The following is a 23161-nucleotide window of genomic DNA, read 5'->3' as shown; positions in this document are numbered from 1 at the left end:
AAACTGGGGCAGCCACGCCCGCTTCTGGCTGGGTACACAGAGATGGTGCTCATGCCCACAGACACACAAGACAGAGGGAGGAGAGAGTAGGAAAGACAGATAAGGTAGAAGGAGGGTCAGCACCTAAGAAGGCAAGGGGACCATAACAGATTCAACCTTCTTTTAATGAAACCTTCCTTTATTGAGACAACAGTGCTAACCCACTCACCCTCACAGTATTTGTGCTTAGCCATTTGCAACCTCTGATCTTGAGTAAGAAAAAAAACGGTATTTACAAAGACTGCATAGCATTATCATAGGATCAGGTGGGCTGTTGGCCCAAACCGAGTCATGAATTACCTTGGTAATTGGTAATAATTTCAAAGATAAGCATGTATCAGGTGTCCCAAGACTGCAGCCAATTCTACCCTATCTCTAAGATGTGCAGGGAATAGGTAATAGGCAATGATCCAACTACGATCTAAAACACACACAAGACTATGTTTTGCTCTGTGAAAAGACTATTCTAATTAGTTGCCCACCTTCCCATTTACTGTTCTCCTTCAGGCTTTATTTCCACTCTGTTCGTTCGGTAATCATGTATGATTGTCCTGGGGTGTAAATATCAAGCTGTAAACTGAATCATCATAATGAGCTTCATATGGACTGTGCTACTGGCCCTCAGGGGACAACATTCTTCTTAAGGTTTGCAATGAGCGTTATTCAAGTTATTTGTAAGTGCGCTGTATTCAAGAGGCCAATGGAGTACACAGTAAGATGAGTTAAATGTTTGTAATTATCAGAATGAGCCATAGAACCAAAGAGTAGGGTGTTTTGTTTTTATCTGTAAAATAATTAAAAAAAAGATACATTTACATGAAATACTGTTTAGCAAACTTTGGCTGAGTGAGTCTGACATTTCCTTCAAACACAAATTAAACTTACTTTTCCGTTATTGCAATATTGGAATCTCATCTCAATCTCAAAGAGAAGCTTTTGCTCCACTGCTGCAGCATCAGTAAGGGGACACCAAGGACTTTGTTTTCAGCCTTATATTGTTTGTCTGTTAGGAAGCAGGACATCTGAACACTTCTTTAGACCATGACCAATGAAACGTGCTTAAGCAAAGCAACATCACAACTATGAGTGTGTGTGTGTGTGTTCACCGCTTCCTATGTTCTTTTTCAAGACCGTCTTATTAGAATAGTTTTGTCATCATTCCTTCAGTGATTTTCTTTTTCAATCAATTCAAAATCAAGCTATGCAGTTGTTTTTTTGATATGGAAACACAATTTACTATAACATGTTTCCAAGCTCTTGTGGCATATTTGATATAGATTGTTATAAATCTTAGAGCAAATGCAGTAACCAAATTTGGATGACATATCAACTGTGAGCAATCTTGCACAATGTAATTGCATTCTGCTTGTAAGTAGCTTTGGTAACACAATAAGTTTGAATTGCATTTCCCCCTGTGTCATAAGTCAGTGTCACAGCTCGGGACACAAACCCACTTCTCATAGATACAGATCATGAAAGATTTGTGGGTAAAAAAAACAAGTAAAATGGTGAACCCAGCAGGGGTAAAGTCCGTGATGGCAGGGGCTGGCAACAGGTAAGAAAATGCAAGTGCAAATAGACTGAAGTAGCAAAGGTAGAGTGCAGAAAAAAAAGGCTAAGGTTATCTGTCAGGAAATGGCTGGGAAGATTAGGACACAACTGGGGATTTGCCAAGGAGTGAATGCAAGTCAGCCTATAAGATTGGGGCTGCAAATGAGAAAGAAGAGAAAAAATTAGTCAGTAAGTGAAGGAATGGGGAGAAATTTGGGGTTACTGCAGAGAAGATGGGAGCGGTAGGGTATGAAATGTTCCATCATTTCAGATCTATTTGCAATGACTGATCAAAACTCCCCACACGTGTGTGTAATACAATAGGAAATGAGCAGGAATTGGGAAGATTAGTTTCATTAAAGCCGTATAAAGCAATTCTACCTTATTTTTTTCTTTTTCAATTTTTGTCCTCTCAAGGACAGAGAAAAAAATACTGAAACCATCATCGGCATATTGTCCCTCATTATAATAAAGGTGTTAGCAAACTGCTGCTTAAACATTCAACAGAGACAGATCATCAAATGTGTTAATCTGAGTCATATAAATGCCAAGTTTCTCTACATGCATTACTGGGCAGGTAGAGCGCATAATAAGTTGGTTGTGCAAAACAGCTGCTGGACACTTAAGTTAGAATATATCAGCTAAGGTAATCATGTCCCTTGTTTCATTTCTTTTTGAGTTGTCCATGTTTGTCAGATTACTTAAGGAACATCTAACCTTGTGTCTTCTCTGATGACAAAAATTGTGCGTAATGACACTAATGAGCTAAAAGAAATTATTTTGAATGGTTTTACAGTGAAATCAGGCATTGGGTTTGGTTGATTAGTCAAAATAGTTAGTTCCTGGGGCGGTCGGTGGCGTAGTGGGTTAAGCAGCCACCCCATGTACAGAGGCTACAGTCCTCGCTGCAGCTTACCCAGTTCGCCTCCCGCACTAAGCGGCCCTGTGCTGCGTGTCTTTCACCTCTCTCTGCCCCCTGCTTCCTGTCTCTTTCCAACTGTCCTCTCATTAAAGGCATAAAAAGCCCCAAAAAATACTTTAAAAAAAAATAATTACTTCCTGTGGCCTTTTTCCCAAGCAATCTTATTCAACCTCGCTGGAAAAAGTCATGAGGTCAAGAAAAAGACGATAGAAGAAAAACCACGCTGAATGAGAATCTGACCACACTTACACAAAGCTGGGGTTCGGGTCTACAGCAGAGAAATTGCTGTGTTAGAAAAATATTACACAAAAAGCACAATAAGTACTATAGCTGCTGCGATCACTTTACAATATTTTCACGAAGGCTTTATAATATAAATCGTATTAGTACTTATCGAGTTTGGCAATTCAAAATCGTGCTCACTTATGCTGCCCACACTCACCAACCCCCATAAATGGACCTCATTTATGTTATGTTCTATTACTTAATGTTTTCATTCATACACAGTTTCTATTTGCTCCTTGGAGTAATTCAATGCATATGCACAAATGAATCCACTCTATTATCCTGCCATTTTCAGGGGTACCTCCGGTACCTGCAGACCAGTCGGCATCTCACTCCCACTGTGAGTAAAGGCTGGCTAAAGAGAACAAGCCCTGGGGATGAACTCTCTTAATTAGCAAGTATTCCTTTTTGTAAAGTGAAGCATGCCACAGCAGAGGGCACAGCAAGAAAAGGCCAACCTGCAGCTTTGCTGTAATAGTGTTGGGTGGTAGAAAGAACATCTAACAGCGAGCTGATCAAAGATAGAACACACCAGTCCATGTGGTACATGTGTGGGAAAACACCAACTAAACAGAATTGTGAGCAGGTCTCCAGAAGGGACACACACGTACCTGCAGTGCAAACCAATAGGATTGCATTAAATTGGAAGAATTTGTCTTTGAAAACGTCTGAACCACTGATATATTACTGAGTCTGGACACTTCAGGTCTGTTATGGATATCCACATTTAAATAGAGTTCTATTTTTATTTTTCCTGTTCTTATGCATCCAGCAGTGACATCAGCCATTGCCAGGTATTATCTAGTAAAAGAACCCAAAGCACCTGCTCTTACAACCACAGAGCCCCCGAAAGCATTCGGATGAATATTGACAACAGGACCTTGAGCAATTACAGGCCTTATCTTCCTTCCTGACAAACAGTCTGCTTCATTATGAGCTTTTAGCTGACACCTTCCCTCAGCCTTCTCTATTGAATCATCACTGCTAATGCAGAAAATGAAACAGCTAAGAGGTTTATTAAATATATTTGAATTGTTTAACCATCATTTTCCTCTTTGTTAGTTCCTTTAAAGATTCCATTAGAGACTGGGTGCAGTGAATGTTAATTGAGGAAAAAACACTGAGTGATGAAGATAAAGAGGATTAAGTAATGCTCTAAAATTCAAAAGATAAAAATGATTCAGAATTCTTACAAATGGATGTCAAATTGATAAAAAAGTAAGTTGTCTATCAAACCTAATTGTATGGAAAAAAAAATCCATAACAGGCATTAAGGTTTTTGATTATTTACTGATCGAGCAATCATTTTCTGTCTGGAACCACCTTGAGTGTACAGAAGACTACATAAAAGCAAACTCCAGCTGGAGTAATTAAACATATAGAGCTGTCTGAAAACAAATGAACTGCATGCCTCGGCTAAAGAGCTGTTGAAAGGATTTATCATGTGTGCAGGAAATGGCTAGCAGAATCATATTTGCCTCTGCCATCTGATGTAATTCCTGTAAAACAGTGGTCAAGAAGACTGGTGCGCTCCTAAAAAGCAAGGTCTGCAGTGATTGATCAGTTCCACAGACCTGACCATCATTTCTCATCAGTATCTGCTCAGATTTTTGTTTAAGTTTATAATGAGGGAAAAGCGACACGAAAACTCCAGATTTCATTGGATGCAAAATTGTTGCATTATGGGAATTCAACATATAATAAGAAATATGCACAAATTTATATTTTTGTTAATGGTGGACCAGCAACTGGTATATGTTGAATTGACTAAATCGTACTTTATCAGTTCTTAAATGGGGAAATTATTTCGGCAACATAATGTGAATATAATAATCTGCTAATAATGTAATGTATACATAAAGATACATATAGCAAAGACAGACAAATACTGTTATAATTCAGAGATGAGGGTTGGGATCAACTTTTTCTTCAGGGGCAAAGGGAATTGAATACAGCTCTTCCACATGCTTCTTTAAACTGAATTCTTATCATTTTTAAAGTATCTTGCTTGTTTAAAGTAATGTTTGCAGTCGGTAGATGATGATAGATCATGTCCATTACAACAGCTCAAAGGGCAACTATTGTTGTCAGTGGTGTCCAACACAGTGTTTTAGTGCTAAACTGTCAACTGGGTCATGTGAGACCCACACACAACAGCAGGTCAACATTTCCACTCAATCACAGACCCACACAATGCTGTACCAGCATTAAAGTCAAAATCATCATGAAGAGTTTGGCAAGTTTGTTCACAGTCCAGCAACTAGGCCTGTGTCTGACTACCATTAAAGGCATACACCACCAAGTAATCTATATTTTACAGCTGATGTCTTCATCTGGAAAGTCTAATTTGTAAAAAAATAATTCAAATTGCACTGGTCCCAAGACCAGATTAAATTGTTAGGGTGCAGTTCAGTTCACAGCCTTTAAAACCAGATACTTCTAGATGAATGGGTCATAAGCTACACTATGTACTGCTAACACCTAATGGAGAGAAACTGTGTTATCTCTGTGTCTTATCCATCTGATACAGTCTTCTTAATCTTCTTCACATCTCCAGCTAATTCTCTCATCTGTTCCTTCTTCAGTCTTTTCATCCTCTTTTCTTTGTCCTCTTGGCTCCCTCTCCCCTTTCCAGTCCTGTCATAAAACCGATGCAATCACACGCCAACCATAATCCTTTTAAAGCTGTCATTTTTCCATGAGATGATTAGATTAAAAAAACATGCTATTTATCAATTTATTGCATATGTATGCCGATCGAACTGGTCGCTTGTTCACTGTTGCCTTGAAAATGGTCATATTTCACTGATTCTTGAGAGTACTGGACATACTGGAGCATGTCAACTCCATCTCTCCGTTATGATACTTTTTATTAAACCATAGTGGATTCAGTGGAAGTATTTTATTGAGACTATGGAGACAACTAGCAATAGCCAAAAAACTAGCTAGCTAACTGCAGTGTTTTTTTCTGCAGAGGGAAAAAACATGCCATTTCGTCAACTCCGTCAGGTTTTATGTCTGACAGGGTTGACATGTAAGCTGACGGAGTTGACAAATCCACCAATAATCGCTTAATGTGCTAATATTATACTATTTTCGAACATAGTAAAGGCTGTGTCTTATCTCCCACTACTTCCACTGGACATTGATTTTGTCTGCACAAGCCAGTGTGTAGATGTTTTCAACATCTGGTTATAGGAACACACACTACACCTTTAAGATTTGACATCAATCATTCAATCAATCAATCATGTTATGTAAATGGACATCTGATTCCATAGTAATATTCAAATACATTTTCATGACTTTTGTATTAAAGGAAAGCCTAGCAGCTGACTTAGAACTGGTGCGGACCAGGGGAATCCAACTGTTTATCAATCGGCCAGATCCGGAGCTGCTCCGGCGTATAGCACATTGGACCTATTCTAGGGTCGGAACCCTGGCCTATCCATTTTCTTGGTTCTTTCCTTTGGTCCAAATCAAAGTTGGTATCAAGGGCCTCTTTTCAATTGAAAGTCGTAACAAAGTTTCTGTAGGTGAACCTGCGGAAGGATCAACTTGTACAGGATCTCCAACGCCAAGTGGATGGGGCCTTGTGGGCCATGCTTTATCCAGCGTCCGGACACGTAGTCTTGATCTGGTCGGCTGGGGCGTTGCGGTTCATGGGACCCCAACTCTGGAAGGTACAGATGGCATAATATGATTATAATATCTCCAAGGTACAAAGGATGGGAGCGACTGCAGCTGTCTGTAGTGGCCTCTTCCCACTCTTCCTCTAACTAAATCAAATTGCCTCTGAGCAATGTCAGTTCTGCCCCCACCTGTGCCTTGGTGTGTTTGGTGGGGGGCCTTCGGATCTTGGGCTGTTCGCCATTCACTAAGCGTATCAGTATCTACTGGATGATGAAGTGGGTAAAGATGGTGGCCCACAGACAACGAGAGTCTTTAAAAACCTCGGAACCAGACCCACTTGGGTGGCTCTGTCCGGTACTTTGATGGGGCCATATCGGCAGGTTGGTCTCCCCCCTCATCCAAGCGGGGTTTGTGGTCCGCCACTGCCTCCGCCCAACTTGTTGTGTCCTTGGATTACAGGTTGCTCGTGGATATCTTTTGCCTAGGCTCTGAATTTCAAAGCTAAGATATTCAGTGAAATGCTGGTAAATGGTGGGAGTAACATGGCTCACTTAAAATGGCGATAGTTATAGTGTTGGAAACAGGGCAATTTGTTATCATTTGAAATGGTGTATTTACAGTTTGTTTATTACAGTTGAATTAAAAATATGTTCAGTATAAGACAAGGAGTTGTTATTTATTAATATTTTGTCACTTCCATCTGTTTAAAAAAGCATTTGTTCCTTAATCAGAAATGCAATTTTGTCAACTCCGTCAGTTTCCCGTCAACACCGTCAGATCTTCATCAGCACCGTCAGATCTATTTTTTTGTAATTTTTTGAGGGGAAAAACTAATACTTTTTTTCCGTTTTTGTTGTTTAAGTAATAAAGGATCATCAGATCTACATCCTCTTGTGTGTTATTCACTTAAGGATTTGTTTTCTTTAGTGGCAAAATAAAAGATAGAGTTTGAAAATGCAATTTTTTAGAAATTTGTGTATTCATAATAGTGTGAAATTAAGCCTTCAGTTTATATATTATATTTGATTGCATATCAGAGTAACTAAACACTATTACAACATCCATCAGAACTTAAGATTCTTGTTGGGCTATTATAATGATATAATTATATACTTTTAGTGTGTCTGACGGAGTTGACACAAATCCAGTTTTTAAGGTAAACATGTGAATTTGTTAGAAATTTTTTTTAACCTCCAGCCTGCACCTTTACATGGTTAAATAGCACATATCTTTATCTACATAAATATATAACTTTAATCAATATAGTGTAAATTTTCAAAAAAGGTTTTTCAGAAAGTGTTTTGTCCCGAATCTAAAGAATCAGGGATTTATAATTAGTAAAACTTCTGTACTGACAGCAGAGCTCTCACTATAAATAGTTATATCTCTCTTTCCTCAACTCACTGTGTACTCAAACCAACTGCTCACCTGCCAGGTAGTGTGAAGAATGGCTACTTGCTAAGACAAAGAGAAACCAACATGTCAGGATGGGGAGATGTGTTTCCGGAACACTGGAATGCATTACTGGGGCTCCGCAGGGTACTGTTTTGGCTCATTTTCTTTTCACCCTGTACACATCGGACTTCAGGTACAACTCAGAATCCTGCCTCATGCAGAAGTATTCTGATGATACAGCTGTTGTGGCATGTGTGCATGGTGGACAGGAGAAGGAGTACAGGGACCTTGTGGAGGCCTTTACTGACTGGACCAAAAATAACTGTTTGCTCCTGAACACCACCAAGACCAAATAGCTGGTGGTGGACTTCAGGATATCTAAAACCCCCCAGTCAGTCTGCATTGATGGAGGGGAGATAGAGACTGTTCAGACCTGCAAATACCTGGAGGTGGTGCTGGATAATAAACTGGAGTGGTCTGCCAACATAGAAGCAGTGTACAGGAGGGGCCAGAGCCGTCTCAGCAAGAAGAGACGGCTCTTCACACATACACACACCAACACTCCAGAAATGTCTGCTGGTCTGGTTTTCTTTATTTTCCTTTCAAGGTTAAAAATCAATGTTTAGGTAAATGAGCTACGGAGCTATAATTACTAATAATGACTACCATGAGACGTCCCATGATGTTACCATAGTAACACTGCAGATGCCATGCTAGTGGGTGTAGTGTTGATATAGATAATGTGTACAATATGCTGCCCATTAATTAAACATGGCAAAGCCTCAAATTTATAGGTAATCAGATGCTCTATATCTGATTTTTCTCCACAATGTGGACAACTCTATTTACTCCAGTTTATTGTTCAGGATAAAATGGACAATATTGGACAATTTTATCCCCCCAGTATCAGATGTATCAGGCTTCTAGAGGGTCACAGAGTTGAGGATGTGTTTGTCACAGGAATAACCCCAGGAGGAGGCAGAGACCTGAAGATGCACACAGATGTTGTTTGCACAGCACAAATAAGCATTTCATATGTGTCGCCAGAAAGAAGGGAGGATGTGAGGAAGGAAAATGGAGACTGAAAAGGACAGATGGCTATTTTCTGTTTGTGGAATATTCGAATCAAATGCTGGGTGGAGGACAGAAGGAAAATGAAATTTAAATGAAGGAGAGAGAAAAATGAGGCGCAAGAGAGTGAGAAAGGTTGCTCAAATGAGGAGGCACACAGGTAAGGAGCCTTCTAAACAATGTTACCACCTAATTCAATAAAGAGGAGTGAAGGTCTATCATTCTCTCTTGAACTCTTTTGAAATCCAACAAAGCAAAGCTTGTACTAATGTGGCTTAGCACCTTCAACAATCAGTTGACTGATCCTGAAGTAAATCAAATTCACTTGACTTGAACAAATTCCCTTTTAGAAGGCAGACATACAGACAAAAGAATCTATTAGATCTATTGAAGAACAGGTTCTAATAAGGAAAATTAAAACATCTATACTGTGGAGATTGTGTGGAGGATGAAAGCAATAAAAAAGAATCACTTAAAGTCAACATACTGCAGAGGTTGTCTACTTCTACAGTGACATTGAAAGCTCTTGAACTGTTACACAACCAATTGTCTTATAACTCTGGTCTCAAATTATTTTGAATAATTCTGCATCTTCTTCATGAGTACCCATGAAATTAAGTAACTGAAATATTTTCTTGGACTAACAATATTTTGGCGGTGATCTGACTATGGTTTAGAGATGTGCTGTCTTGAATAGCATAGTTGTTGTCAGCAAAAAACAGAAATCCCTCCCTCCTCTTAAATCCTTAATTCTTGTCAGATTATATTTTTTTCCCATTTCAGCAAATAAAAAGACATGTCAGTGCTGTTGATAAGTGAAATATGTTGCTGACGCAAATCTTTATACATACTTTAAACAAGCCAACCACAAACTATTGTTATCTGTGGATTATTGAATGTGCCTCAGTGAAAATACATGTGCTCCTTCTTGTTCTAAGTATTTACATGAAAGTTTTTTCCTACTCTTGTCCATTTCTTTGTAAGTGTTCTTTTCACTTTAAGTTAAAAAGCCTTCAGAATTCCTGCACAAACACGTCTGCCTTAAGAGTCCACAGTGGTTTAAAACTCTAATAAGGCTTTGTGGTAGAAGCAGCTCCTGCTCTTGAAACGTTTGAGATTGACAAGTATGAGAATCACCAGTGAGCCCAGTTGGTGTCAACAGAAGCAGAGTATTTCACCCTGTCTCTCTTTAAAACATATGCGATGAAACATCAACAGCACGATTCAATGATTTGTGTGAATAAACACTTCATAAACAGTTTATTGCAACCAGCGGTATCTCCCACTAATGTGTCTATTGCGGCTTTTAGGGTTAAGCTAACTTTGTCCTCCTCAGCTCTGTTATTTGAGAAAAAATTCAATTTACATAAAAAACACATGAATGTTTATGAGGATGACTAGCATGAGCTCCCTACTCCTATTTTTTTCTTGAATCATTTATAATCTTTTCATTTTGACTTGGTGAACACAGAAACTAGCCACCTGAATGTGGGAATTAGATCAGTCACCATTTTCACCTCGGTGTATGTCAACAGAACTTTCCAGCAGTGCAAAGCCATATGGGTTTATCCACTATGTCTAACAGCTATATCCTTGGCCGTTAGGTAACACAACGCGTCAACACATTACAACCCAAAAGCTGTCACAGCCTGAAAGGATATGGGAAGAAGATCTACAAACTGAAGTCTCTTAACATACTCCTACTCACAAAAACAGACCTGCAGCGGTGTGAATGAGCAGAGTCAGGGAAACATAATAAAAGTACTAAAGTGGTATTGTTAAAAAAAACTGCATCCAGGAAATAAAGACAGCAAACAACTAACAACATGGGGGCATAAAGAGAATGAATTGCCTCCAGAGACTCAGACCAGCTGTGATAAGTTAGCTATGCTGGTTCAGGCCATAGAGCACCAATAATTCAGGTGCCAGACAGAGAATAAATTAAACAAAAAATTTAACCAGCCACTTCCCTCCTGACTGGTCTGAAAAGTTTCCTGTTGGTGTGCAGTGCCGCTCTAGGTTGTGTATATGTGTGCCGCAAGTCTCCTATTTACACACAGTGTGAGAACATGGATGTGTGGGTAAACTGAGGATGAAAAGGTCGTCAGGCCTTAGATACAAAAGCTTTTGCTACAACACAGTATCTGCTTGAATGTTGAGTTTAATTAAGTTGATAACTGTGGAATCTGTTGAATTGGAAATATTTTACATACAGTAAAAAAAATATGACAGATCAAATAGTTTTAGGACCCTAATATTTACCCCGAGTGTAAAAATCTTTGGTCAAGGATGAAGAATAGAATTTTCATGTCTCATAATAACATGAAAGAATGTCGGAGAAATACCTTAATTCATGGAAGTATTAGTTGTAACTAAGTTACAGACAAAATCAGCTAAAACATCAATCTGTCAAGGCTGTGTCATATTTTACATTCAAGTTTTATGATTATGTTTAGCCCAACAGACTCTGATGCTGCTCTAAAATAGTGACAAGCTAATTCAACTCTGCTCAGGATTACTTACATTTAATGGACAATGATACCTCTGAATTGCTGGTTTTCTGTGTACCCTAATGTCAGATTTGGTCTTCTCATCAGTAAATTTACAATAAAACGCTTCCATTCCAACTCTGGAGAATCAGAATATCACACCTGGATCACAGCTCCAAAACATAAACTAATGTTTGCAGCACTTTCCTTTGCTTCTCTGCAGTACATCATGATGCAGATTACGTTAGCGGACTCCAGTAAACTGTTTTTTTTTCGTGGTCATTTACTGGCTGCGTCAGTGTGTAATGCATTATGACTGCAGGGAGATAAATCAAAGTCAGGGCATCTTAGGAACCACTATTATATAGGCAGCATAAAACGTGTGTGCTGTGTTTCGCGCCCAAGTACAAAAACACATTTTACAGTTTTTTAAAGGATTGCTTTCCTTTTTCTTTTTTTTTTCTTTCTAATTTACTCTTAATCAATGAAGCCTCATTTAGATGCAGTCTAATATTTAAGAGACCTGGGAGCAACAAACATTTACAAGAAGCCAAATAGCAGACACAACAATACAAACAGTTAATTGAAAAATGTTATGAGATAATAAAGTATTAAACTTAATAAGAGAAATATGTGTCTCAAATATAAAAGCAGTTCTTAATTCATTCCATTTATAGGATGTATAGTACCTAAAACCAATTCTGCCATTTATGCATACAAAGGGAATATCTAAGGTAAAGCAATTACTAGATCAAGGACTATCTTTCCAACACTTCAATGAGAGAAGAGATGTGAAGCAGTTTCGAAGCTTCAGCAGTAGAGCTTTATGAATAAAATGAGATATTCCTTCTCAACTTTTAGGAAGTCCTTTTAACTGTTTGATGCAAAGAGTAATGATGAGTACAAAATTTGTAATTGATGATGAAGTGAAACACACGATGGGATGCAGGATTTATCTGCTGGAGTGCTGATTGGGAAGTGTGATAATGCAGAATATCTTCATAGCCAAAGGCTAGACACACTTATCGCAAATGCTTAAAAGGATGAAGGACTGAATGGAAGACGGATGGAAGGCGTTAGTCTACGGAAGACTGAACACACTTGTGCTGAAGACTGCTAGTTTGGGACACTTCCTGCTCAACTTCCACGATTTTGCCAACTGTCTCACTTGTAATTTCTAACATTTTTCCAGCACCAACCCATAAATTGTTCAGGATAGACGCTCAACTTTCATGGTTAGGGTTGGAATTAATGTGAATACCTAGGTCTACACGTAAAAAAAAAAAAAAAAGTGGTTAGACAACTTTAAAACGTTGACATGGTTACAGTTTACACATTCACATATTCATACATCAAGAATCCCCTCGCGTCACATGAGGCTGCCCGACAGAAAACAACACTGTGACACTACTAGATATGGGCCATGTAGCGTTACTTGATCAAATATAAGGATTTACCAGAAGTTCTCACTGTCTCAATACCCTTAATTAATCTCTGATGTAGGGCACCACCTTCAATGAAGGAAAAACATAGAGTCTTACGATTCTGGTATGTTAAGTTAATGTTTCAATTAATAATCAGTCTCATATCTCGCTACTTTCGTGAATTCTCGTTTGGTTTGACAGACATTACGTAAAGAAAGCATACAACACAAGCTGTGATTACACATATATATAGATAAATGAACTATTTATTAAAACGAAATGACCAAAGACATGAACCTTAAAACAAACAGGAGATGCGTTGAATATGGGTGATTATATACAACACTTAGTGAATTGAAAATAAAATATGGGGAATGGAGAGATACTCAAATAGTTTAGGTTGGCTTACTATTTGAAGCTAAAGACTGACGTCTTGGATTCATTTATCATTCTAATAGTGAAAGTCTCGACACACCCATCTAACCGTCTGTAAGATGAAAAACGGGTCGACCTTACTTTACTGAAGTCCTGTTTGGACAACTCGGAACACAGCAGGTAGTAGCCACGCGGGGTTCGAGTGGATTTCTCTCGGTTCCGCTCTCAGGACCTTCCTTGGTTGTGAATGACTTTCGTGGACTTTGCAGTTGCCTGGGCGGTTGTTTCTTTCCACCGGGAAACGGGAACTTGCTGGTATCAAGGACAGAATGACAAAATCGTCCAAGTGTCAGAGTTGGTCGGTTGCTGACCACTCTGATGAGGTGAACTGAAGTTCACAAAATGTTAACAAAAGGTTACTTGACACTGGCTTTCTTGGTAGGAAAACTATATGATGGCGTGCAGCAGCGGTGGTTAAAACGTGCAACGTAAAAAGACATGGATGACGAGGGACGAACAAAAACACAGAAAGCGTGTTTCTTCAGACTACTTCATTCTGTTTCTATCTTTGTTCGGATTTTCTTCTTCTTCCTCATCTTTCTATCCTGTCTCAGTCTTTTCATCTTCTTCTGCATCGTTCATCCTCTCCGCATCATTCTGAAGACTTGTTCTTCATTCCCTTATCTTCTGTCTCGTTTATCTGGCTCATGGATGTATGGCTTTACTCCATGTTTTACTCTTTCTGCTCTGTCATCTTCAAAAGGGAAGAATCCCAAGTAGATGGGTCGCGGGTTCCGTGGTTTGACTCGCGGAGGCGGGGCGTGACGTAGGCTTACGCTACACTTTCAGCCAATGATATGCCTGAAACAGTTATGACGTCTGCCTAGGTGTATTTGTAAGGCGATCTGTTCTAACGTTTATAGAGATTTTTGGATAAAACAAAGAAACTCTGTTTCTCTATTTCTTCCGTCTCATAAAACATTTGTCTCGATGATTCTGAAAACACCACAACTTGTTAAGATATGCGGATTAAAGATATAACATAGACTTATGATATAAAAACATAAAATAACATATAACATGACATAAACGATGATTATGAGTCTCAAAATTCAGATGAATATCTGTAAAGTTTTGACATATGAATAGCGAACCAAACAATGTTATTTTCCTGTGTTAACAATGGATTACAAAAAGATACAGAAGGGACATTGTTTAACAGTTGGATTACTGCATATAACTTGTCCAGTTTACTGACTCCGTGTGGATTTAACTATTCAACACTACAGACCACTAGGGGGCAATGTGGTTCCATAGGCGGGTTAGTCGATTCTCCAACAAGATCATTTCTTCGTCATATTTTCAGTTACGATCATGAAAATCGTCTTTACATGCACCTCGTGACTTCTCTGAGAACCTGAAAGAACTTGTACAAAGATATCAAACACATTTACTACAGTTTTAAGATTTGGCTGAAAGTGAATCTAAGTAAAGTCATTTCCAGTTCAATTTAGGTATCTGGTTCTCTTATCTGGGGGGAATGAGGGTAAAATGTCAACTTCGATTTATTGGTCCAGATAAGATAGGGAATGGGTTAGTCTCCCATTTCTCCAAAAAGGGTTCTTTGTTTGTTCAGTTGAAGTTGTCGATGCATCTCTCAAGTTTATGGCAAATGTCTGTTAAATGTCTGCTAAATCCACTCCCAAAAGCTTTCATAGGCCAAAGGTGGTTGTAAATTAGGCAATTTCAGTCCCTTTCCTTTGTGTAGACTTCCCACATCTGGTCCTTACCCAGAAAAACATCCCCCACAGGAATGCTTGTATCGTACAAAGGTTTTAAGGTATATTAATTCCACACTGGAACTTGCTACAGCCACGTGGACAAACATGCTTATTACAAGTTTTCTGGTATCAAACCTCTGATATCATTGACTAGATTTAACGGCATGTACTACTTCCCATTTTGCTTGATTTCTGAAATAATCACAAATGGACATTTAATGGTCTGAAACTGCAGGAGAGCATAAGTGGGTTGTTTGGCATTCTCTGACAATAACAAGTAAGGCTATCTTTTCTTATTTGTCTCACAACAGATAAACAACCCACAGTCCTGACGCTGGTGTGTGTTTGTGGCAGTTCCCTGCTTAAAGAAAGATCCTCTCTTCCATCAGTCAGCTTTCAGAGATTGTAAGTGAACCTGCTGCCCTCAATTCGACATATCGAAGCTGTACATGGTTCCTTAGGAAGCCATGTGTTAACATCACGCTTTAAGATTGTTCATATAGTAGCATAGATCTAATCCAATACCTAATCCAAAGCTAAGATGACTGTCAGACAGAATGTGGATCATACAGAACAGATTTCTCAGATTTCCTTTCCTGTCAGTTTAACCTAATAAAAGCAAAAAGAGCCTACTTCTACAAGGATGAAAAGCCAAATCCGTTATCAATTAGGCTCAGACAAAAGCTACATTTTGCTTAAATTCATAACCTCTCTCTCAATGACTAATCATGCTATAATAATCCATTTAAAATTAGTCATTAACAGCAGTGTGTTACCCTCTAACCTTTTAGGTCTTGCTGTCTTCCTTCAAATAAATCCTTTCAGACACTGTGGGCTCTGAAGGAACCCTCTTATTTTACGATATTGCAGTAAAGGTGTGAACAGATGCACAGCAGTAGTGCGTTTGTGTGCGCACGTCCCCTGCAGCTTTTGCTCACATCTGCAATCCTGTATTGATTCCATGCCAGTGAGCAGAGGACCGATGCAGAGTGGGGGCTTCACTGTGACAACCAGGTGCATCAGCTAGTGGCCACTGCCATAACAGGATGAGGGACTATAATAACGTTAAAGGGTGAAAAGTCTGTAGTCAAAACAGTTATCAAATTTACAGCAGTCATAATTAATCATATGGAAATGTATTATAAATGCCATTCTAATGCCATCAGGATTATTGATGTCTTTCCATTTTTGTCTAAAATATTTAAATTTGAAATGGTTTTCTGACATCCATTAGTAACTGTATTAGTACAGTTCAGCAACACTGGATTTAGCAGAAGAGGCAACACTTAATTAGCATATGAAACACAATGTTCAAAAACATTAAAAACATTTTGTGTACTGTATATCCAGATTGCTTCAGTGTTATAATTAAATCATGGACCCACTTATTGTCCTGGCGAGGTTGCCACTTATGCTTGTTAAGACCTCCTCTGTGCTGAATCACTGCCACAAATTTCACCTCACTTTTCAACATGGGTCAGTAGCAGGGAAGATTACAATCAAAACGTTTCCTGTACATCTCATGAGCAAGCTTACGGAGAGCAAGATCTACACTGACAACATCTCTGGGAGCTATTAAAATTTGAACTTGAAATTGAAATTAGGAAAAAATGAATGAACCTTTGTGTTCCCTGAGCCTGCTTCACATAAAGCCTAAGTTTTTACTAGCATTCTCAATGTAACAAGTGGAGCTTTCTAATGTAGCTCAGTCTGTGATTGGTTAGATTTAGACAAGTTGTCACACTTTATTGAAGAGCGGACCCCGGTGCGGCCACAGAGTCAGGAGAAGCAAGTCTTTAGTTTGAACAAAGTTTATTTGTAAACAAAAAACTCTCACAGAGAGAAACCTGGCCTTTTGAGCAGAAAAGTCAGGATCGGAACAAAAAACGGTGGAAATCCAAGAACTGAAAATAATCCACAGAAACACTAAAGGTTAAGGTCCAGGGTTATTAACCAAACAAGCATAACAAAAACATGAACACACTAGCGAAGAATGGCAGAGAAGACCAGAGCTGTGTTCGAAACCGCATACTTCTCCTATTACTCCTACTACTCATACTAACTTTAACTTTTTTTAAGTTCCCGGATGCATACTAAATTCGCCGAAATGTTGGGTATGCACACAGATTCTATAATAGGACAGATACGCCACTCACGGTGCATTTCCGGTTTCCAACGAGGCGATTTTAGTTGCAGTTCCACCCTCTTTCCACGTGGGGCGCCCAATTTTGGAGACCAGAATGAATGGAGTCCTATGGAGCTATACGCCCTTTCGTGCCCTTATCTCAAGATATAATTTTTTCTCTAGTAATTCGAATGTTGTTTTCGAAAGAGGGTGTTTAGAAAATACCCATGGCTGAGTTTTAGATTTTTAGAGCCACTCATTTGCTTAAAAAAAGGATTTGAAGTGTATATGACGTCATACATAGCTGGTCGACCAGCTGTCATTAGCACAATGCTAGCGTGTTGTGGACAACAAGAAGCCAACCTGTAAGAAATCAAAGGGATATATATACTCGTTCAGTAGATTTTTTACTTGAAACCCATGTTGAGCTCTCAGAAACTACATTCAAATCTGAGCGCTCTTGAGGAGACTTAGGTGAAACTGACCATTTGTAGCATCTAGCTCCATTGGGCCCCATTCATTCTGGTCTCCACCGACGCCCCCAGTGGAATTCTGGTGGAACTGCAGCCAAAAAGCCGGTACAATGGGGCTTAATACAGAGTGGCAAGGCTGTTCGTTATAATGGCTGTGGTATGCATCATGAGGTTACTACCACAGCCATTATAACGAACAGCCTTGCCACTCTCTATTAAGCCCCATTGTACCGGCTTTTTGGCTGCAGTTACACCAGAATTCCACTGGGGGCGTCGGTGGAGACCAGAATGAATGGGGCCCAATGGAGCTAGATGCTACAAATGGTCAGTTTCACCTAAGTCTCTTCAAGAGCGCTCAGGTTTGAATGTAGTTTCTGAGAGCTCAACATGGGTTTCAAGTCAAAAATCTACTGAACGAGTACATATATCCCTTTGATTTCTTACAGGTTGGCTTCTTGTTGTCCACCACGCGCTAGCATTGTGCTAATGACAGCTGGTCGACCAGAATTACGACCAGAGGCATCGCTTGACGGCTGGCTCCATACCAAGCGACAACAGAATTAAGATGGACTTTTTCCGCTTATGTTACCACAGCCTAAGAATCTGTGATGTTACCACACATTCTCTCTTACTACAGCTCTTCCTTGAAAACGCTGCTGCCTTTGAGACCAACAACAAGCAGGATTGTTGCCGTAAAGCGGCATCTCCGGTCGTAAGCTATGTATGACGTCATATACACTTCAAATCCTTTTTTTAAGCAAATGAGTGGCTCTAAAAATCTAAAACTCAGCCATGGGTATTTTCTAAACATCCTCTTTCGAAAACAACATCCGAATTACTAGAGAAAAAATTATATCTTGAGATAAGGGCACGAAAGGGCGTATAGCTCCATAGGACTCCATTCATTCTGGTCTCCAAAATTGAGCGCCCCACGTGGAAAAAGGGTGGAACTGCAACCAAAATCGCCTCGTTGGAAACCGGAAATGCACCGTGAGTGGCGTATCTGTACTATTATAGAATCTGTGGTTACTACTTATTCTCAAACTACCCAAGATGCAACGTAACGTGATGTTGCCGATCGTCATTTCCTATCAAAACGGCAGTTTCAAGCTAGCTACAACGAGGGTAGGTTCACTTCCTGTTTTCAAAACAAAAGCACCAATTGTATCGTAATGGCTTTCCCTATGACAAAAGTCAACGGGTATTTTATTTTTGTGAAAATAACCGGAAGTGCGTTGCTCACTACGACTAGCTTTAGTAGCGCCGATTTCGTCAGAACAAAATTGTAAATAGCCGGTATTTTGTCAGATTTTCAACACGTTGAGGATCTAAACGACTACTTTCTTACCTGAAAATGTTTCAAATGTTGCTAAAGTTTACAAAGTTTAGAGCTTAAGCGAAATCAGCTTCAGGCCGGCTGATTTCGGCTCGGGCAGGAGTGAAATGCATTGTGGGTAAACGCTCTGCATACTGTCTGATCGATGAGTATGCCGTATGCAAGTATGTAGTATGTAGTATGTAATATGTAGTATGTAGTATGTAGTATGCGGTTTCGAACATAGCCCAGGTACTTAAACTAATGGGGCAATCAACGGAAGATGGAACACAGGTGAGTCAAGGACCAGGCGTCACAGCAGTGGCTGTGACACAAGTAATTACTTGGTTAGGTTTAGGCACCAAAAATTGTAGTGTCTGCTCTCTTGAATGTATGAATCTACTGTAGTTCACTGAAGCAGCGGTGTTGTCACCAAAGCCCAAGGAAATCCTCAAATGTTCTTTTTCGTAATTTTAACACATTATGCACCTCCACCACATAACACCAGTTACAGTCACTCAATTCATGACGTTCTCTGGGAGTTTTCTTTAGACATAAAGAAAGAAATTGTTCAGTGAGTAGTAGTAGTTTTTCTTGTAAAATGCTTTCGCTTCCCAGATAATGTGCTATTGATGCTGACAAGCTGATGTTTATCACTTATAAGTGCAACAAGTCACATCACAGTTTAGCATTAAAGCAAGATGGCATCTGCTAATTAGCACTAAGTGAGGAGGCTCTATGGAATTATTTTGCAGGTTGTAGCCAAACTAAGCAGCACCAAAGAAACCTTTTCCAACGCAGTCAATTCCTCAGCCCTGTTTGTTTTGTTTGCTGGAACCAGGGGTTGAAATTAATTCTGTGGAGAAATTTCAGACCCAAAAAGCATCCTGTTTGGGAGGTAGTAGCTATAACATGCATCTGTATAATAGCCATTTCACACTTTGAAGTGAAACTAGGCAAGGAATTGAATGAAAAAGAGACTGACCAACTCAAATGCCAGTAGCACAACCAAAAACCTTAACTTTGAGCGGTGAAAGCATTTGACATTTTATTCTAGCTGTGTCCAACAATAACAGTGCCACTTTTACCTCTTGGTGACTGCTGGAGGACAGAAGCCAGTGTCTCTCACCAATTTCACAGAGATTTGGGCAAATTGTGATGAGAGAAGAAGGCCAGAGAGGAATCGGCATGACAAGAAAAGACAGCATAAATTAAATAAAAGCAAAATGCTGCCTGTGATCTGCTAAACGGAATGTAACCTGCTACACAAGCATACGGAAGGTGCTGCTATCATTGGCAGGGAGCAGGTTGTATGGTGATGCTCTAGCTGGAGAATTCTAGGTATTCTTTTGCTCTGCCTTTAAAGATCTCAGGGTTCATGTCAATAAATGCTTGTAGTAAACAGCAGCTCAGGATTCAGGTATGGATTAAGGCTATGATGCAGACATTTATGAACTTTACTGAACTTGATAAAAAAAAAATGAAAAAAAACTGCTGTGGTTGCATTTAATAACCCAGGACTACAAAAAATGTTAAATATGAAATAAAAGCCTCCATTATTAAACTGGCAAGCTAGAAAACATGCTTGTCCATTGAGCTAATGTTACCTGCCCACTAATCACCGCGACAGCCTTGACTTATTGTTTCTTTATGTAGCTTCTTTTTCGACCTGCACGTTTTGCAAACTGAAGTTCACTTCTTGTTAACAACTTGATCATTTATGTAGGCAGATTAAATTAAGTAAGGTATCATTTTTCTTAACTGGGACCCAGTAAAGTCACGGTAAATCTTTGTACATCTATTCTGTGACTTCATTGTATATTGTGTTGGATCTGGGAATTCTGGGTAGCTAATGTAAACGGACTGAAAATTAATAAAGCTAAATGATTTGAATTTTGAGTTAGTTGATTTGAATAAGGTGTTTGAAACTTTAAAAAAAGATACTTAAAGCTTTTTTTGCTGTCAAATATCAAGTATTCTCAAGTCAAAGTTGAGTTCAAAATCTTCTCTGTCCAGTAAGAAGTCATTAAAATTACAACTCAAGTCCAAGTCATTGGACTCAAGTCCACATCTCTGCAGATAATCTATTTTCACGTTATCAGAAATGCTTCACTGACAGCTAATCATTTGTCAGTATAGTTTCATTGTTTTTTTCTGCTTATGATCCCTCCCAAAATGATTCACAGGCAAATCCTGATTATCAGTCATTAATAACGTAGAACTTGCCAGCAAAAGTCAGTCCAAGACATGCCAACGAAAAGTAACTGTTCACACACACGCTACATGCTCTGAGGCTGTAGCCTGACTCAAATCTCTTCAAAAGATTTTCATCTAAGATGAATGTACTTTAATACTATGAAGATGCGTTTGACATTGACTTATGGTCAAAAGTGTCCTTTACTGTTTTGCTACGTTACTTTCGTGGGAACCGACCCAGTACAATGGTTGCTTCAATAAAATTGATTTAGTCTATATTTACTCTGTGGAGATCTCTCTTTCTGACAAGTTGAGTTCTGCTGCAGGACCGCGATGTATTCCCAGCTAAAACCTGACTCCAGACACCCTGTTTAAAGTTCAGTCAGATGAACTCACCACTCAGACTGGTTTTCCTAGTGGGAAGCATTTACCAGATCAAAACCAGCTGACAGCTTGTGAGCCTCGGGTAGCTTTTTCTTACCTTGACACCGAGACCCTTGTCTCATTTTATCCCTAACTCTCTGTGTGAATCTCCTGCACTCAACTGTAGTTTACTATCCACTGCACTATCCACTGCACCTTGCAGTGGAATGTTCTGTGTTAGAGAGCTCACAGAAGTCATCAAACGCAGTGGATTTTCTTATCTCTGGCCCCATGAGCTCATAGGCGCAGAGACCTCACAGATACCTTTTTTTACCTGTTCATATAAAGAGATGCCAGCAACGTTGTGATGCTCACACAGCTGGGCTTATGCCAACATGATACTAGAAGAATAAGAAGAAGAGACAATGTGGTAAACAGTGAAACAGATATTGCTAGTACCAATCAGAGCTGTGTAGTGTGAGATAGCAGATGGTTGTTCATGTGTAATCTGTCCCTCCCTTTGGTAAACTTGGTGAAGTTGACTGAATTTAGACTAGGTCTTTTTGTGAAATGCTGCTCTTGATAATAGTGGGACTTGTGTGCTATAATAAGACAGAGTGTGTGTGATGATACTGCTTATTCATGGCTGTGTGTGTCTTACAAAGTGTACACCAGTGGGTGTGATCGTTTCCAGACTCATGAACACGGTACTTGTCTCCTGTCATGGCACTGTCTGGCATCAAGCCTCTCTGTCTCACTGGGTGACACACCACTCCAATTAATCATCGAAAGGGACCACTAATGAAGTCATTATGTATTCTGAGTTTCATCTTGGTACCCACTTTTCCAAGTTAAGAAGTGACAAACACAGAAAAAATGTAAAAGGCTTAAATACTTAGTAATGAATGAGCAAAATGGTATTTGATAAGGGAAATGTAACCCTGAACATTACGGAGCTGATACGAATTGGTCTACCTCTGCAAGTTAATACAGTTTTCCAGTTTACAGTTTACCACTGTTGTTCATTTTTGTCCTTGTCTTCTTGTTGCTTTTCATTTTAATGGAATCTAAGAACAAAGAGCCGGTGGCCACAAAATCAGAAACGTTATAGTTACAGTAAAAATCCATGAGATATCATAGCCAGATTCTCCGTGCAGGCTGTGCTGTGTAATTTTTTACTGGTTTTAGTGTCGTTTGGTAGTAAAACTGAAATATCCACATAAACAATGAATTGCTGATGGATGAAATAATAAAGTCTTGACTGCATGGAGAATAGGTGTGTGTATACAATGTATTGTGTGTACATACACTTTCATACATATACTTTCATGCACATTCCCTTGTTTCTCAGACTACCAAATGCTATGTCCACGTCAAATGGAGTAGTCTCTACTACTCTGCTCACATTAACATACATTCAGAAATTTCTGGATCTAAAGCCCAATTTCCAAATAGGAAATGCTTTTGAATTTGGGTGAAGAAATGACCAACTGCTGAAGTTTTGAAGGGTTTTCTGATTTTAAATACAGTAAATGTCAATGAGTGACAGATCTAGTCTGCAGGTAGGCTGTTTAGGCACCTGGAATCTTTTATTACAGAGCTGGCTGTTGCAATACACAATGTGGTTTGGAAATGATGTGCTGAAAAAAAGCAAGACCTTCCCTGAAAGAAAAGGCTGCTTCACAACCTCTCTCTCTCTCTCCTTCTCTCTCTAAGATATATAT

General features: G+C 39.2%; 1 protein-coding gene across 4 annotated transcripts in view; it reads left to right on the top strand.

The window, feature by feature from the left end:
- Positions 1-23161, top strand: part of frmpd3 (FERM and PDZ domain containing 3) — a 96248-nt gene that overhangs the window by 34698 nt on the left and 38389 nt on the right. For 3 of the 4 annotated variants that reach the window (XM_075481187.1, XM_075481188.1, XM_075481185.1), the window contains exon 3: positions 15277-15370. The exons of the other annotated variant lie outside the window; for it this stretch is intronic. The gene's annotated coding sequence lies outside the window, so the exon portion shown is untranslated. The remainder of the gene's footprint in view (positions 1-15276; positions 15371-23161) is intronic. 4 annotated transcript variants of the gene reach the window in all.

The sequence above is a fragment of the Odontesthes bonariensis genome, chromosome 13 (genome assembly GCF_027942865.1).
Source record: "Odontesthes bonariensis isolate fOdoBon6 chromosome 13, fOdoBon6.hap1, whole genome shotgun sequence".
In the NCBI taxonomy this organism is placed as follows: domain Eukaryota; kingdom Metazoa; phylum Chordata; class Actinopteri; order Atheriniformes; family Atherinopsidae; genus Odontesthes; species Odontesthes bonariensis.
Note: the sequence above shows the minus strand (reverse complement) of the source record. Positions and strands in the feature narration are given on the sequence as shown.